Here is a 16,865-nt window from a genome sequence, read left to right as displayed (position 1 = left end):
CTGGTTTTCATTTGCTCAATTCCTGTTTGCCTATACTTGGAGCCCCCAGCACATGCCTTTAGGGAAAGTATTGACTAGAAGACTTCCCAGTGCTGTTTGTAGCTGTGGTCAATTAAAAAGTTGGGAAGGGGAATGTCATTGCTTCCTTCAGACCGCCCAGTGCAGCTGTCCTGGGAAGGCTGGACATCACAGCTTTAGTCTGATCAACAGGATCTTGTAGTAGAGTTCTTATTTCAAAGCTGTTCAGATGTTACCAAAGACTCTAATTCTGACCCACCCTCAACTACTTTTAATCATTAAAAGATGCTTGGTAACATGGCTTATGCCACCCAGTCCCAATTTTCCTCAGTCTCAAACATTTGCTCTTTGAGGCAATCTACTACTTTTTAAACAGCCTTCAACAAAGCAATGTCTCGTTACCAGATTTTATTTTTTTTAAGCAGAGGTCTAGCCTTTGACCATTTACCGCTTATATATTTACTGAAATAATTACAAGCTGAGGAACTCATAGTACAGTATTTCAACACTGTGACTCAGTCATATCCTTAAAAAGCTTTGAAAAGAACGTCAATGACCTAGCAACATTAGCAGAAGGAAAGGAAGTTTGGATGTAACAGAATGTATTATATTACATATAGTTTGCAAATTTTCATTTATATGCTAAAAAAAAAAGCAATCCCTGTTAGGCAGATCAACATAAACACATAATTCAGATACCATTAGCAACAAATGAAAAATAGTTAAAATACACCTAAAGATAACCTATGCTTTTTCCTATGATTTACTCATTTGAAGGCTTGAAACAACCAACTCTTTTGATGATTATCTTTATGATGCCAAGAATGTTGTTATGGTGTTATGTATTATATGTAGAAATAGAAATAGAGAATTCAGGCAAAACACAGGAGTGGAAGTATAGACAACAACAATGTTAAAAATATGTCCACACTTACATTAACTTTTCATTTTTTAGTAACAATGAAGTCCTTAAAATCATATAATTTAGTGGCATCCAAATAGGAAAGTGAGAGATTATCATAAGTGGTCATACTATTAATTTGTAGTATAAGGTGGTAAGTCTTTCCTAATAGCTTCTGGGACGCTACAGTGTAGAACACATGTCCGCTAAAGAAACTAGGTCACGACTAAATACCCAACAACTGAATTTGAAGAAAGTCTGAGCAGACAGTTGCTTTATTAATTTTCTCATACCACCCTTCTGTCCAAGTAGCTGTCACAGTTAAGAAATAAACCTCGGTTTTCCCAATAGACAAAGGTATCCAGTTTAATTTCAGTGTAGAAAATACTGGCAGGAAGACAGTGAATTGAGCTTCTTTATCCTTTTTCCTCCTAGTAGTCAAAGTAAATAAACCAGGTTATCACACTCCATAATTACATCAGTTTACATACTTTACATGTATGAACAATACAATAATCTTCTCTTTATCTTGTCTGCAGTCTGCTTTCCTGCTGTTCTCTTTGGGTTTTCAAGAGAACAGGAGACAGCATACCTACAAAACAGACACTTTATAAGGTAATTATTTCTCCTATGAGCAGATTTCAAACTATTCTCATTTAAAAAAAAAAGACAAAACAAAAAAAACCCCTCCATTCAGCAAATTCACATTTAAAAGTTCATAAGTGAACTGTGGAAACTTTGTATCAGGGAGAAGAAACATGACCAGCTACTCATTACTGAACCCAAGGTGGTTTAACTTTTTGCCCTAGGTTCTTCTAAAAAAAAAAAAAAACTACGCTGTAGCAGCAGCTGGCTACTTTTTTATAGTTTAAAAGGCCCAGCTGCAGCAGGAGCAGCAGCACACTGAAAAATACCTGATGGCATTTCCATCCTTAGAAAAATAAATTACAGCCTATCTGCAATAAGCCCTTGCTAAAAACCAAGATATCCTGCCATGTGGAAAGCAGAACTTGTGGCCCGATCTCCCATAGATTTCAGTGAACAGCAATAACCTCAGCGCCTTGCTGCTCTTGCCCCTTTCGAGCTCTCCTTTAGTCCTACACCCCCACAACATCCATTCCCCACATGATACTATTATATCTTCCCCATGTCTCCTAATTACCAGACCAGCAAGAGATACCACATGCCAGGGCTTGTTCCAAGGTTGAGGTATGCCATCTGGTCAGTCAGAAACATGGCTCACTGCTGAACTGGCAGGCTAGAAAAAGAGCAGGCAACCCTTGAGCTGTTGGGTTGTCTGCCTTCTTCCTCAGCATCAGTTTTCTACAAACTTGTGACAACTTAATATTTCGAGGGCTTTTGCACGTTGACTGTATGACTAAAAGCAGCCTACAAACTGGGGGGGAGGTGGGGGACATGCGGGGGAAGAGCGATGGAGGGCTGAAGGTGAACAGCGCAGGAGATCAAACTGTGTCAAAAGGCAACTCTTCCACTCCTGCCAAAGCGATTTTTTGATGCTTGGCTGGGGCAGGCATTCACCCAAATACACTATTAGCTTTTATAACTCAGACTACCACAGGGCATGATGTTACCATATTTGATAACACAACGAGAAAAAAGACAAACTGCAGGCAGAGAACAGAACGCCAGCCAGCAGCGGTATGGCCGGGGAAATGCCCCTTCCGTCAATTGAAGACTGGACATTTGATCCATACAGATGCGGCCAAAGCAAGTGCAATCAAGTTTTTCCAGACGTCCTTCAAACTTTTTGTGTATTAAAGTTGTGTCTTTAACTTTCCTCTCTCCTGAAAGATCCATGTAAAAATATTTATTTATAACTCTATTAAGCATTCTTTTTGAAGATGAACAGAAAACAGTATTTCTTCCATTACATTCTTTTACAGTAGATACAAAGAGTCTCAGGCATATACACTGTTTTAAGATAGAAGTCTCTTAAAATTTCTCTAGTCTCTATATATACAACTTTATAAGCTTGCAGTTTATGTTCCTTCATAAGCATACAAGCTTTTATAAATAAATACTTTTTTTTTTTCCTTATATCTGAAGCAAATCCCTTTTGGAAAAGGAAGATAATTCTTCAACAACTGTTTGCATAAGACTGGCTAAACTTTCTCCTTCTTGTATCTGAAAGGGACTGCTCAGCCCATGACAATGTCCATGATGCCAAAGCGGCAGCAGTTCCAGCCACGACCAAATAGTCCAGCTAATCCCTTTTCCCCCAAACCAGAAGACTCAGACTTGGAACCCTCTAAATACAGTGTGTGTCACTCAGGCCACTGTGTTCATTTCCTCTTCAATATGCCCAGCCATAAATAGATTTCAATTTACTTCAAAGATGCCAGTCGTCACTTTGCTCTTAAATAAGTATTGTCTCCCTCTCCTGACATATCCTAGTTTACCTTTTATGGAACGGTTTCATACATTGTTAAAACGCAAAGGAACTCAGTAAGTTATTCAAAATACATTGAAATATCTCTAGTAAATTAAATTATGTCAAGAACTCACACGCAACGGAAAATACAAGACCTCACACCTTTTCCGAATACTCCAAGCTCCAGTACAGTAAAATGAACATTCTCAGTAAGCTCACTTGGAGGTAATTTTCTTTTCTGAAATACTTGAGTTACACTAAAAAGAGTTATGATTTTCTGGAAAAGGCTGAGCTTCACTTTCAGACAGCCAGGTCTCTTAGACACGTCAAAGTAGGTATCAAAAAACTCAAATGGCTAGCAATATCTATTATTTTGACTTTTTAAGATGCATTTATCTGCTCCCATTCTTGAATCATTAAATTCAAGATTTTTAACGAGTGATCCAACCACTCGTTACATACCCAAACAAATGGAAGAAATGGAGAAATCCCAAATTATGGAAATCTGTTAAACTAGTATGCTACAACAGTAATTGATAAGAGCTATTTTAAACTAACAATTAGCCAGCATGTTGCAAGTGACAGATACAGAAGCAAACAGTCTCTTAGAATAACAAGAAATTGTTCTTATTTCTGCTCTGTAGAAATAAACTCTACAGCTCATCCCTGCAGACGGAAGCAGTAGTGATTCATAATTTCATTAGCCTCCACAACAAAAGATGGTTTGATTATAAGAAAGATGGTATCAAATATTTTTACAGCCTCGGAATTGAAAATTTAGCTACGAGGATCCCAAGGTCAAACATTCGATTTGGAAATCGGTGCCTGACTTGCATGCTATTTGAGTCTGGGCTCTTCTGAATAGAAATGGCAATAAAGCAAGCCTGCTCATTTTAAAAACCATCCCATTGTGGACTCTTTGTTTAAAAATGCTAGTGATCCAAACTAGTGGATTAGTGCAAACTAGTGACTGCAACTCAGTGCTCTGCTACGCTACTGCGAATAACACGAGGTATGCTATAAAAAAAATAAAAGGCATTGTTTCCTGGCAGAAGCTGAGATATTTTATGAAGTTTTCAACAAAGAGGAAAATGTGGTTAAAAAGAGTCCTTAGATGTCTTTCAAATACACATAACACTCATGAAATATAGAGAACCATTGTTTCAGCTCTAAGAAGTTCTCAGTGTGTTTGGGAAAGCACAATTTTGGGAAAAAAAAGGAATAGTCATGATAGTCAAAAACTGCATAAGAAAGCTTTGATATAATCCAAAGCAAGAAAATTACATATTATTGTACTTCTGTGAATCAGATCACAGCTGAGATTGGGACAATTGGTTTCTTGCACACAGCAGATGTCAAGCATTAACTGGTTGAAGAAGAGTGATTAGTTTTCCTGGACATGGAAAGACAAAATAAAATGTGCAATTTGACAACTCTGCAAAATCCAAAAGGAACTAAAAGAAAGAAACATAAAGAAGGAAGGAAAGAAAACAAATCATTCCCAGAAACAAGGGTCATCTTTTCTGGGTTTTATAGGTTTTCTGTTTAAAGATGTAACAAGTTCAATATACAAGATTACTTGGTTTCTTTTGGGCATTGGTTATCTTACATTTTTGAAACTTAACTACTGCAGATATAACATTTTTATGATTTAGAACAGCAGTGCCAAATTAGATATACAGCCTGACAAGCATATTTTGATAGAGAAAAAAGTTTTGTGCTGAGTCTGCATTCACATGGTGAACATTGCTTCAAAGCATTTTAACCAGTTCTGGTTACTCAGTAGACTCCTAGAATTGCTCATATTTTTTAAACACCTTTTTTCATTCAGTCAGATGAAACCACAGCAGAATAATGCGAACAAAATTATGAAATAGTACTTGAATTTGTAATAAAAAAAAAAGCCTTCAACTTTTAACAACTGTACCATATGCCTTTTAAATATAAGTGATGATTTTTCAGATGCTTTTCTCAGAGTAATTCTGATTCCGCTGTGCTGCATTTAGGTGTCTTTCTTCCAACTACACTTTTACAAGAGTTGATGGATTGTTTAGTATTTTCTGCAGGAGTCTGCGAGTGTCTGCATGGTCATGGTACCAATTTTTGCCTCATTCTTTAACATTCTGTACAACAAAGTAGTATTTCAACTACAAACATACAAATTATTTTAGACTTGATAAAATAGTAATGCAGCTCTCAGCAATTCAATGAATCTATTCACAGACGAACATCAAATACAGATTTTAGAGCATGTAAAACCTATAACAAACACTATTTTTTTTTAAAGCTTACTACCAATACTTTTTAAGCTCTCAGCACATTAGAGTTATTTTGAAGGCCAGATTATTGACCGTTTACTTCTGGAACTCTACACAGCTGAAGCAGTCCTTGAGGCTGATGTTGATCTACACACTTTGGAAATATTTTAGTCCAATGTTCATAAAATCTGTGATGCCACACGTTAAAACTGATTTGAAGCTAAAAAAATATTTTTGATGAGTATGCCATCTTAACATATCAGCAGCTGCCCCATTCTGTTCTGCTTCAGCAGGGAACTTGAGCTTTTACAAAGAATAAAGAATTCCTGTGCATCCTTCCTATCACATTATTTTCACTATTCACTTTGGTGCCCAAATAAACCAGAGTAGAAGTTAAAAAAAAAAAAAAAAGGACCACTGAGCAGCTTGGAGTTGTTTTCCCAGAGTTATCTTAGACCACATTTCCAAAACATTACCAGTCCTTAGTCTGTTCTTCACAGAGACCAGATACTTAAATTAAAGCTAAGTCTCAAGCAAATGCAAAGTTAACTTACTGGACTTTCCTATCCTATCAGCAACCCTTTTTACACACAAACAGCATTGGAGCAAGGAATAAGTCATGATAAGAACTAAAGGCCTTTCAACGTCTGTGAGAAAATACAAAGGCTGTGTAATTTTTAATCTCCATTAAGGCTCCTGTAGTTGGTAGTGCGCTTTCCTGCCCCCTGAAGTTACTGAACGACTTTGTATTTTTCATGCTGTTTCTCAGACTTTCAATTCAGAATAATAAACCACAAAATCAAATACTTAGAAATGTCAGCCTGAAAAAGGACTTCAATTTTATAACCCCTCTGTGTAGGCAGAGGGTCTTAAGGGGTGAGTTTGATTTTTCTTGAAATATATATTACAAATAAATGTATTTAAACTGTAGTACCTCTGCTGCACTTTAGGAAGCTTAATATTTGTAATATGATGTGTACATGTCTGCACTATCTCCAGAATTTGAAAACGGAAAATAAAATACGTTTACTAAACTATTACTAACTTAAGTCCTATATTTCTTGAACTTCTGATCAGTGATAAAATTGCAAGATTATATTGGAAAAGGTGTGAACAAAGTCACACACTGCTTGCAGGGGTGGGTTTTTTTGGCTCTTCTAAGTATATCCGTTATTCTAAGTATCTCTTTTTGAGCAGGACCGCACTGGTGTGCTGTCTTCAACCATTTTTCAAAAGATAAAGATGGCAGACTTTCATTTCATTCACATGATACTATAGACAGTAGAGTTTAAAACCACAAAGTGGTCTTAAAAAAAAAAAAGAATTCTGTGCAAATGCATCCTTAACTTCTTTATGACAGTCACTAACTCACAAACTGGACGTTCAAATTGGTAGTCCAATCAGCAGAAACTGAAGTAATTTCTTTCAGAAGTACTGTCTAGAGACAATAGTCAAAGCTCAGTTTTGCATCTAGAATTAGGATTCGGCTTCTGTGTTTGAAAAGTGTATCAATCCCAATTACCCTGAGTACACAATGAATGAAAATTAAATAAATCCATTACTTTAACTTAAATGAGTCCTTAAAGATACTTAAAAAATGCCCCATTGGTGAACATGCTCTCTTCGATGTATTTAATGCAGAAGCACAAAGAAGAGGATATGCACATAAGGCCCAGGTTGTTCTTAATGCTAAATTATTCATAATGGTAATCAAACTGACACATGTCATGTACAGTGAAAGCACAACTCTGACCAATCCTATTTTTTCACCTCCAACTAATTTGCACTTGGACCACATGAAGATTCAGAAGCCTACTGTAGTTGGAGGGCTTAGGGGTGTTAAAAAAAAAAAAAGCATCACCTAGCAAAGGTAAGAACTGACCACAAGAAATTACACCTGCCTGTCACCCACTTTTGGCTGGGGTAAGAGGCAGCTTCAGGCTTGGTCTTAGTCCTTTCTCATACCGGCCACTCTAGTTAAACTCATTTTAGAATACTGTTGTGGGGACAACTCATTAAGACCAGTACTAGATACCTCTTTCTCTTTACAGAGGTCCATGGTCATTTCATCAATTTTTCATTCTGCTTTTTAGTCAGCTTCTTCATTCAGATATGCAATGAGCGCTTGCAAATCTCTCTCTACACACTCACGATTGATTCCAATCCATTACCAATATTCCCATCCCCTGGTTTGTTCCTCACAGAACGCTCCAAAAAAAAGAAAAACAACCACAATTTGTTTCCCTCTCCCTGTAAGCATCCTGGCATTATCACTTCCCTTTTAATTTTCAGTGTAATTCTGGTTATCATTCACAATTTGTACTAAAGCATTGCTAGCATACAGAGTGCAGGCTTAAATGGCACGGAAAAAGATAAGATAATGATGACCCATGGCTACAGAAAAGTAAACGTATTCCAACTTGAGTTCTTCAGGCTCTGTTGGCCTTCCTCATGTTGTGCCTGTAAAATGAGGCTAGTATTCCTGTATCCTGGAGAACTACTCAATGTGAGATATTTATGCACTCTGGTATTATCATAATTCCTGTGGCTGATGGGAAACACCAGCAGAAGCTCCGGAGTCTATCCTGATGCACCATAAAAAAAAAAAAGTCAAAGAACACAACATACCCTCTCACTTGCCTGTAACAAGTTTTTACAGGCAACTTGGATGCTGAATATTCTCCTAATTCAATTGTTCCGCATAACTGGGATGACAAATTTTGTCATGACTTCACTTACACATCAGGAATTCTCTTATATGAAGAAATATTGGAACTCAACTGAAAATAGTACCACACCCCATTACAAAGAAATATTATTTGTACAAAAAATGCTACAAGTTTATCTACGGTAAGAAATCCCACCAAAAAAAAAAATTCCCGGAGATTCTACCACTTGCACAGCTTAACCAATACTAGCACTAGTGAAAATAAAGTAGGCTTTCCAAAACATTTACAATATTACACTGGCTTGCAATTTACAGGACAAAGTTTTAAAAAGCAAGACAAGCGTTACAGAACAAAAGAGCAGTTCACATGTTCTGCCTCCAAAGGATGCTAAAGCTCTTTCAGCCAAACAGCAGAACACTGAACTGGCTTATCTTTTGGATAAGTTTTCTAACAGAGTAAAGTTTCTGAAAATTGATACCAGCATGGTACAAAAAAAAAAAAAAAGCATGAAAACACTTCCCTCCTTAACTAGGGATGAATTTCACAGCAGCTGTACATCAGCTGGTCTCACAGTCTGAACTTCCACAGTGGCAAACTGCTGCTGCTTTATTCTGTTCTTCGCTAGCAGTAACTTAACACAGGAGAACACACACAAATGTCTTAAGGAACACCAGATTATGCAGAATAGTGCTCAATATCCCTACCTGTATCTCTCTCAAATGCTGGAAAAGATCTGATAATAAAGGATAAATCAACAAGCTGAAACTATCAATGAGAATTGCAATGGTCATTGGACATTGATTCCAGTGAAAAGGCAGCATTATAAAACACTAACTATTGAGGATAACTTTTTAATTCCACAGAACTCAAGTTGACCACTCCAATACCAAAACCAAGTACCTTGGAAAAAAAAAATAAAGTTTTGAAGCCACTTCACAACCAAGTACCATACCATAGTTACACGCCACATAAGGGCAGAAGAGAAGAAGAAAAAAAATATTTTTTTTTTAATGATTGAAATGCTTACAGATGACAGAAGCAAGGGTGGTAAGCGATATCAAGAGGCAATCTGTGGAAATCACCTTGCCAAGAGTACCTTTCCTTAACTGACCAGGTCTCCAAGCACATTTGCTTTCAGTGACAACTGAGGTTATCAGCTAAACACAGCTTCCTAATGTTGACTGCTCAGTTCCATTAGCCCTTCAAACAAAGACACAAGGAATCAAAATCATATTTCCTACAAGAAACTACAAACCACCACTCAGTAGTGGTGTAAAGCCCTGCATAGTCCAGGGCTTTAGAACTCAAAGGAGTTCCCTTTGTTGAATTATAGCCACACCTGTATGTTAATCTCATGGTAAGAACACCTCAGTGAGTTGGGAGTTACTACAACAGTACATGTGCAAAATATTTATGCAGTGCTCAAAGTCACAAGCTTCTAATTTAACCGAAAGTAAATGCCCCTTAAGAGGCTTCGTATTTCATAGTGTAAAACCATATCTAAGCAATCAAAAAGTGAATAATAGAGCAGTTAGCCAGCTCTTTAATACATTAGCTAAAAGTATATCAATTCCATTGATTTTTATGATGGGCTGATTTCACATAATGGACTAAGCACACTAGAAAGACTGTAAAAGGGAAAAAATGCTTTTCCAGAATTAGTGGAAGACGGTGTCAAAATGCTTTTGTGACTGACAGGAATACAGTTAAAACATTTTATTTGGAGATGTTAAATTTAGAATACTACTGTCAAGAATAGATTTGGTGCTAAAAGTTGAGTAAAAGCCATGATTACAACACTGCAGATATAACTGAAATCTGAAAAATGTATTTCGCTTTAAATATTTTTATTCCCAGCTAAGAAACAGGAAGCTTAGACTATGAATATGCAGTCAAACTTCAACACGGCAAAAGGTTAGCAGCAGGATGCTTCATGGATCCATAAAGCAAGCAACATTTAAAGGCATTAATTAATGATCTGGAAAAAAAAGTAGAAAAGTTAACAGTTATGTAGGTTAGTCAAGTAGAGAATACCAAAAATGTAACCAACTGGGAGCTAATCAACCATGATGTACAGGTAACAGTGGCAGATAAAATCCAGTGTCAATAAATGCAGAAGTGTCACTGAAAGTTAAAGACAGAATTACTAGTATGATCAGCAACCTTCTAAATTAAGTAGACCTAGTATAAACAAGAGGATTACAATCATCCCTGTGGAACTCAAGGAAGATCTCTGTTCAGTATGAGAACGTAGCTGTTGAAAATTAAAAGTACCAGGATTCAAAAGCAGCAGTGGCAAACACTAGCAAAACCGTATAAAAACAGTGCTTCATTCTTAATCATTACCCGAAAAAGGCTGCTGTGGTATTAGATTAGGTGGAAAATTAGAAATGAATACAGCTAATACAAAGAATCACAAAACAAAACATTAAAAAATACAGTTATAAGTAGACTAAACAACGTAAATAGAATGGAAATAATTTACACCTCAAAAATTAAGACAACTGCTCAGTGAATGTGGGAAGTATCCATTTCAGAGGTATGCTTTTTTGATACAATGCACAATTAAATATTCAAAGTAATGCACATTTATAATAAAGAATCTGTCAACAGCCAAAGAAGGGCAAAAAACTGGACTGGGATGAGGAGCATCACATTTAAGAATCCAAGTCTACTTCTATTAAGTATTGGTGTAAGACCCATACCATAACAGAATTACTCAGCATCTGCCTCCTGTAACACTTCTTGTACCTGCCATAGGCTATTCATCTAGATGAACTCCAAATGAGTTCCACTGCCACAATTTCAATGCTAAAATCACCACGTTGGCCCTGCAAGGGCAGGGGGGACGTGCACAGAAAACAAACTTCCAAGCAAACTTCAAAACTCAAGATCCTGAAGAGCACTAGAATGCAAAACATACACTATAACTTGGCCTGAAGGACAGCGCTACAGACTTTTCAGATTTTGGTTAATAATTTAAGACAAATAAAAGAACTCCGAAGCTCTTGATATAGCAATTGGTTTACAAGTATGAAACTGCACCATTCTCAAAAGCACCACTCCAATTTCTAAAAGGTGTTTTAACACTCTTATACACACACAAAAAAAGTTCTATTTCAATTTGTAGGCCAGTCCTTTTCCTTGCGAGCACTGAAGGCTCCCAATACAGGTCAATGTGCATCTACAGATGATTCCTGCACTGCCACATAGAAGACACTTAAAGAAACAGACTGGGGAGGACTGCACAGCCAAAAACCACAGTATTTTTGTCCTGTGAATCAAACTTTTGTGACAGGTGGATAGTCTGAGACTCATCATGTGCACACACAGGAAAAAGCACTAAAAATATAAAATGCAAGATCTGTCAAGAATCTCTTGCCTCTTGAACTAAACATAATGTAAATTGCATTCAAATGATTTAAGTATTTGGAAGTACCCTATTTTTAGATGAGTGTCCCTTGAGCTACTTTTTGTCCTCATCCCAAAGACAAACATCACGCTCTTTCTGTGATAGAAGAAAGAAAAATATTTAACAAGTTTACAGCTAATACATATTTTACCAACATGTACACAACAAAGAAAGGATAGTTGGGTACTATTTTGCTAAAGCAGTGGTTTGCCATTGACATTTATTCTAAATTACCCGCATTCTTTCTCTGTATAGCGTATTCCTAAACTATTTGAACAAATTCAGTTTGAGGTGGGGAGAGGAGGGGGAGATTTTTGTGTAAAGTGAAACAGTACCACCTCACCACTAGGCTATGCAAGGACTATCACATGGTATTTTTAAAACAGTTCCATTAGCGTCTTCGAATTGCCCTATTCCTGCAGGAACAAGGTAGACGAGAACAAGGTATCCTCATTCACGCAGCTTACAATTCTGAAAAGCCAGGCAGCATCCAATAATATAGTCCAAGGGTTATCATTATCACCTTGATCTCAAAAGTGGCCTGAATGTCGTGTCCTTGCCAGGTACCATTGTATAATTTTTCTGAAGCTGACCACGCTGACACAATCTCCCTATCGACCATCTTTTGAGGAATATTTATCTCTGATGCGCATCCATGTTTTACAGATAAGGTAAGCCTGATAAAATGCATCAAATTCAAAGTGGTAGTGATCACTTAAAAAAGGCCAACATCACAGGAGGACAAGGACAACATTCCAAGTCACAGAAAACGATGAAATTGGCACTAGAAAGTTAAGTGCTTTCTCCAATATAAGCAATCCTTTGTATTTACAAGAAAAATGAGTTCTGTGGTGTTCCAAGTGTTCAGAGTAGCATGATCTTCACTGCTTTTGCAAAGGAGCTAAGTCGAGAGTAGCAGTGCATAAAAATACATGGTTAGTTACATAGTTTTGGTTTGTACAGCTGTTGGCTATGTTAATTTACAGTTCATATAGTGCCAACATCACTTTATATAAACAGAAGAGGCTGGTTCACTCCTGTTCATCGCCATAAAAGTTATTTCTCTCAGCAGCTGCTGCACAAAAATCGGTTTCTATTTCAGTATCTCACCCTGTTAAGTTTACAAAGCAGCAGTTTCTCGAGACTGCTAAAAACAAGCAGGACCTAAAGAAACTTGGCCGGACTTAATAATAAACGGGGGGGGGGGGGGGGGGGGGGGTGGAGAAGGACACACACTTCTGCTTTCTTGGAGTGGAAGGAGGTAGTAACCCTCTGCTAACACGGGTAAAGTCACATGAAAACTAAGTTGCTTTAGGCAACTACTCGGAATCAGAGCCCGAGCTCCCCGACCCTCTTCAGCTTTATGAATTAAAAGGGAATAAAATAAGGCTGATCCGGATTCCAGCAGATAAGAGGAAAGTCTCAAATATTAGCCACGTGTTACGTAATAACCATTAACCGATCGAACTGGACGTGACAGCGGCGGAGAGGCAGAGCCGGGGATGCCGCCCCGCTGCCCGCCCCCCCCCCCCCGACACACACGGGCGCTCCCGGAGGCTGCCGACACCCAGCAGCTGCCCGACCCCCTGCAAGCAGCAACCGGGCGGCCCCGGCCAACCCCTTTCCCCGGCACAGAGCAACTCGGGGAGCGGCTGGAAGGCAGCGCGCAGGCTGTGTCTGCCCGTCCTTCCCTCCTTCTGTCCGTCCGTCCCCGCTCCCCGCCGAGCGGGCACCGCGGCGGGGCCGCCCCGCTCCTCCGGCCGCCCGGCGGGGAGGAAGCGGCGATCGGCCGAGGCGGCGGCCGGAGGGGCGAAGGGAGGCGCGGGGGGAGAAGCCCGGCGCTGCCTGAACTTGGCGCTTCCCCTTCCCCGAGCCCCGGGGCGGGAGCGAGGAGGGGGAGCGGGGGGGAAGCGGAACCCGAGGCGCCCGGAGCCAGCACTCACCTCGGCCCTCTCTGTCGCTGCGGGGCGGCCGACCGTCGGGGGGAGGCAATGGGCGCCGCCGGCCCCGCCGCTGCTGCGCCTGTCACCGGGAGCCCGGAGGAGGAGAATCCCGCCGGGTAAAACCTCCGGGCGGCGGCGGGGACGGGGACGAGCCGCCCACCGCCCGCTCGTCGCGGCGGCCGCTGCCTCGCACCAACTTGAGGCGCGGCCGCCGTCGCCGTTGCGCAGCCGGGCTGCCGCCGCCGCCTCTTACCGCCGCGGGGGAACCGCCGCCTCCCGCTCGCCGCCACCGGGGAAGGACCGCTGCCGCCCCGGCCCCCCTCTTCCTGCGGCTGCCGGGCGCAGCGACGCGGTCACACTGAGCCCGGCGGAGGAACCACCACCGCCGCCGCCTCCTTCCTCAGCGCCGCGGAGCCCACAGCTGCAGCCCCCCGGCGGCGCCCGCTCCGCATGCCCCGTCCTCCGCACGCTGCCGCTGCTGCCGGCGGCGGCGCCCCGGCTGCCGCCCGCACGCACGCTCTCCCCGCTGCCGCCCAAGCCCTTCCTCAGCGCCGCGTCCCCATCACCGGCGCGGGGGCGGCGGCGGCGGCACGGGGGGCGGGCGCAAGGGAAAGGGGCGGTGACCGCCCCGGCGCGCGCCAACACGTCCCCCGCGCTCGGCCCCGCCCCCTGGGCGGAGCCCGCGCGCCCCCCGCCCCGCCGGTACCCCGGATGTGCGGGGAGAGGTGGGGGGGTGACCGGTACCCCGGGAGTGCCGGTACCCCGGGGAGGGTTATGGCTACTCCCTCCCCCCCCCTCCCCGGTACATCAAAGCTGGCGGGCGCTGGTGGCCTCGGTCCCCGCTTTGTTCCCGGGAGGTGGGGGGACACCGGTACCCCGGGGGTGCCGGTGTCGTGGGGCGGGCGGGCGTATTCCCGCCACTGCTTCCCACCCCTCACCACCCCCCGCCCCGGTGCATCAAAGCTGGCGGGCGCTGGTGGCCTCGCTCCCCGCCTGTCCCCGGGGTGGGGGCAGTTCTTTTTGGCCGGTTGTAGTCAAGCAGGCGGGCGGCAGCGCGGCGTGTCGCCGCTGGTCTGTCCCCACCCCACCCCACCCCAAGCCCCGCGGGTGTGGGGCGCCGGTGGCCGTGGGTGGCGGCGAGCAGGGCTTGCGGCTCCGCGGGGTGTTGCGGGGTGTGGGGTGAGCGAGCAGGTGCGGAGTGCGCCCGTGTCACCCGTCCGCGCCGCGCCCCGTTGGGTGTTGCCTTAAATGTAGGTCTGGTCCAGGAGGAACGTGCAAGTGCTGCGTGAGGTACCAAACTGTCCTTCCTGCGCCCTGTGATGGGGGCCACCAGCAGCAAGCAGTTCCCAGCTCCTTGCTGGGACACGGATGGCTTCGGCGTAGCTTGTGTAGGACCAGCATGGCGCGCCAGCAGCGACTTGAGGAGCCGGGGCTGAAGGAAATGTTAGAATCGGAATCATAGAATTGCCTAGGTTGGAAAAGGTCTTTCAGATCATCAAGTCCAATCATCAACCTAACACTGACAAAACCATCTAAATCATGTCCCTAAGCACCACATCTACCCATGTTTTAAACACCTCCAGGGACACCGATTCCACAGCTTCCCTGGGCAGCCTGTTCCAATGCTCAATAACGCTTTCGGTGTAGAAATTTTTCCTAATATCCAGCCTAAACCTCCCCTGGCACAACTTGAGGCCGTTTCCTCTTGTCCTGTCACTTGTTACTTGGGAGAAGGAACCGACCCCCACCTCGCTACAACCTCCTTTCAGGTTGCTTTGGTTCATTAGGCTGTAACAAGCCTCCCCTCAGCGGCCGCCCCTGAGCAAGGCAGCGGGCCATGGGCTACGGGGCCCATCGCAACCATCAAGATGCCAGACGTGTGCCCTATAACAATGTTTGTGTACTAAGATTGCTCAATACAGCCAGCAAAATTACTTCAAAACCCCCACAAAATATATTTTGACACCTGAATTCTGGGAAGGGTTTTATCTTTCCCTACTCTTAAATTCAGCTTTTTAAAGTTTACAGATCAAAGTTTGTATGGCCTCTTTAAAAAGTCTAACTAGCAAAGTTTCAGTGAAGAAAACACTGGGTTTCCTTGACGAGTGAATCTTAAGTCTCCGAAATGATGTATAACTTTAAAGAGGTATTTGTTTACAGAACCCAAAAACCATGCTGTGCTCATTATAAGCATATTTAACAAGTTCCTTGGCAGAAACCCTATATTCTAAATGGAACTTAAACAGGGAAAGGAAAAAAAAAACCAACCACAACAACAAAAAAACCAAAACAAAACAAAGTGTCCAGACAAAGTTAGGTGAGTGCCGAACACCGTCATACTGATGCCCCACAATTCTGTGGGGAATTTTGCTGGTGCTTCCATTTATTTCTCTCTTTAAAGATCTTGCTGTTCAGACGCTGACTGGTTCTAGTCCTTTACCCACGATGTATTTGCAGCTGCCACTAGCCCTGTGGTATTTTTTGTTTTGTCTAACCCTAAGATTGATTTTTTTTTACTCTCTTTGCCACATATGCAGGTGCTCCTTGCTCTTGTCTCCCTTGAAAGTAACTTAGGCCTTTTTTAAAGGCACTTAGGTTTCCCAGCCATTTGCTTGGGACACTTTTTTCTTCAGACAAAACCGCTGAGTTCAGAATCCTTCTGTGCCCCCCCCCCCCCAGATCTGTTGAGGAGGAGTACTTCGTTCGCAAGGTGGAGAGCATAGAGAACCCCGTCTCTCCGTGTATTTTGTTGTATGCGCCTTTTGACAGCCGTATACTTGCCGACTTTTGCAAGTGTTAAAGAAGATATTTGAGGCCCAGCCTCTTCAGGCAGGAGAGGGCAGGCAGCGGGACGGCGCCTGCACTTGCACTCCGGCTGCCTGGTCCCCCCTCACTGGGGAGAGTCCGAAGTGGAGGATGGATTCCTGAGGAGAGGAGACATCCTAGCCGGGGTAAGCTGAGGATTAGACTAAAAGTGGCTTTGACTAACGTTGACTGAAATAGCTTGAATAAAAAAAAAGAAGTTTTGAAAAATGCTTAAAATTGTAGTCAGGTGACAGAGTAAACATACATGTAAAAATACCAAGGTAGCCAAGGCATAAACAGTAGGACAAGGAGGCATTCTTCGCCCAGTGCAGGACTTGCGCATATGTTCACTTTCAATCAGCTGAATGGGATTCCTTGTGCGCTTAAACAACTTAAATGTTTGGGCTTTGCTGTATTGCTCAGCTGACGCATTCACCGGGGACTGCGTACTACGAAAGGCAGGTTCC

General features: G+C 42.5%; 1 protein-coding gene across 3 annotated transcripts in view; it reads right to left on the bottom strand.

Annotated features, from left to right (window-relative positions):
* Nucleotides 1–14,177, bottom strand: part of GALNT1 (polypeptide N-acetylgalactosaminyltransferase 1) — an 86,475-nt gene extending 72,298 nt beyond the window's left edge. For all 3 annotated transcript variants that reach the window (XM_054190263.1, XM_054190264.1, XM_054190265.1), the window contains exon 1: nt 13,594–14,177. The gene's annotated coding sequence lies outside the window, so the exon portion shown is untranslated. The remainder of the gene's footprint in view (nt 1–13,593) is intronic.
* Between the last annotated feature and the right edge of the window lie 2,688 nt (nt 14,178–16,865).

The sequence above is a fragment of the Rissa tridactyla genome, chromosome 2, assembly GCF_028500815.1.
Source record: "Rissa tridactyla isolate bRisTri1 chromosome 2, bRisTri1.patW.cur.20221130, whole genome shotgun sequence".
Lineage (NCBI taxonomy): Eukaryota > Metazoa > Chordata > Aves > Charadriiformes > Laridae > Rissa > Rissa tridactyla.
This window is presented reverse-complemented; position numbering and strand designations above follow the sequence as displayed.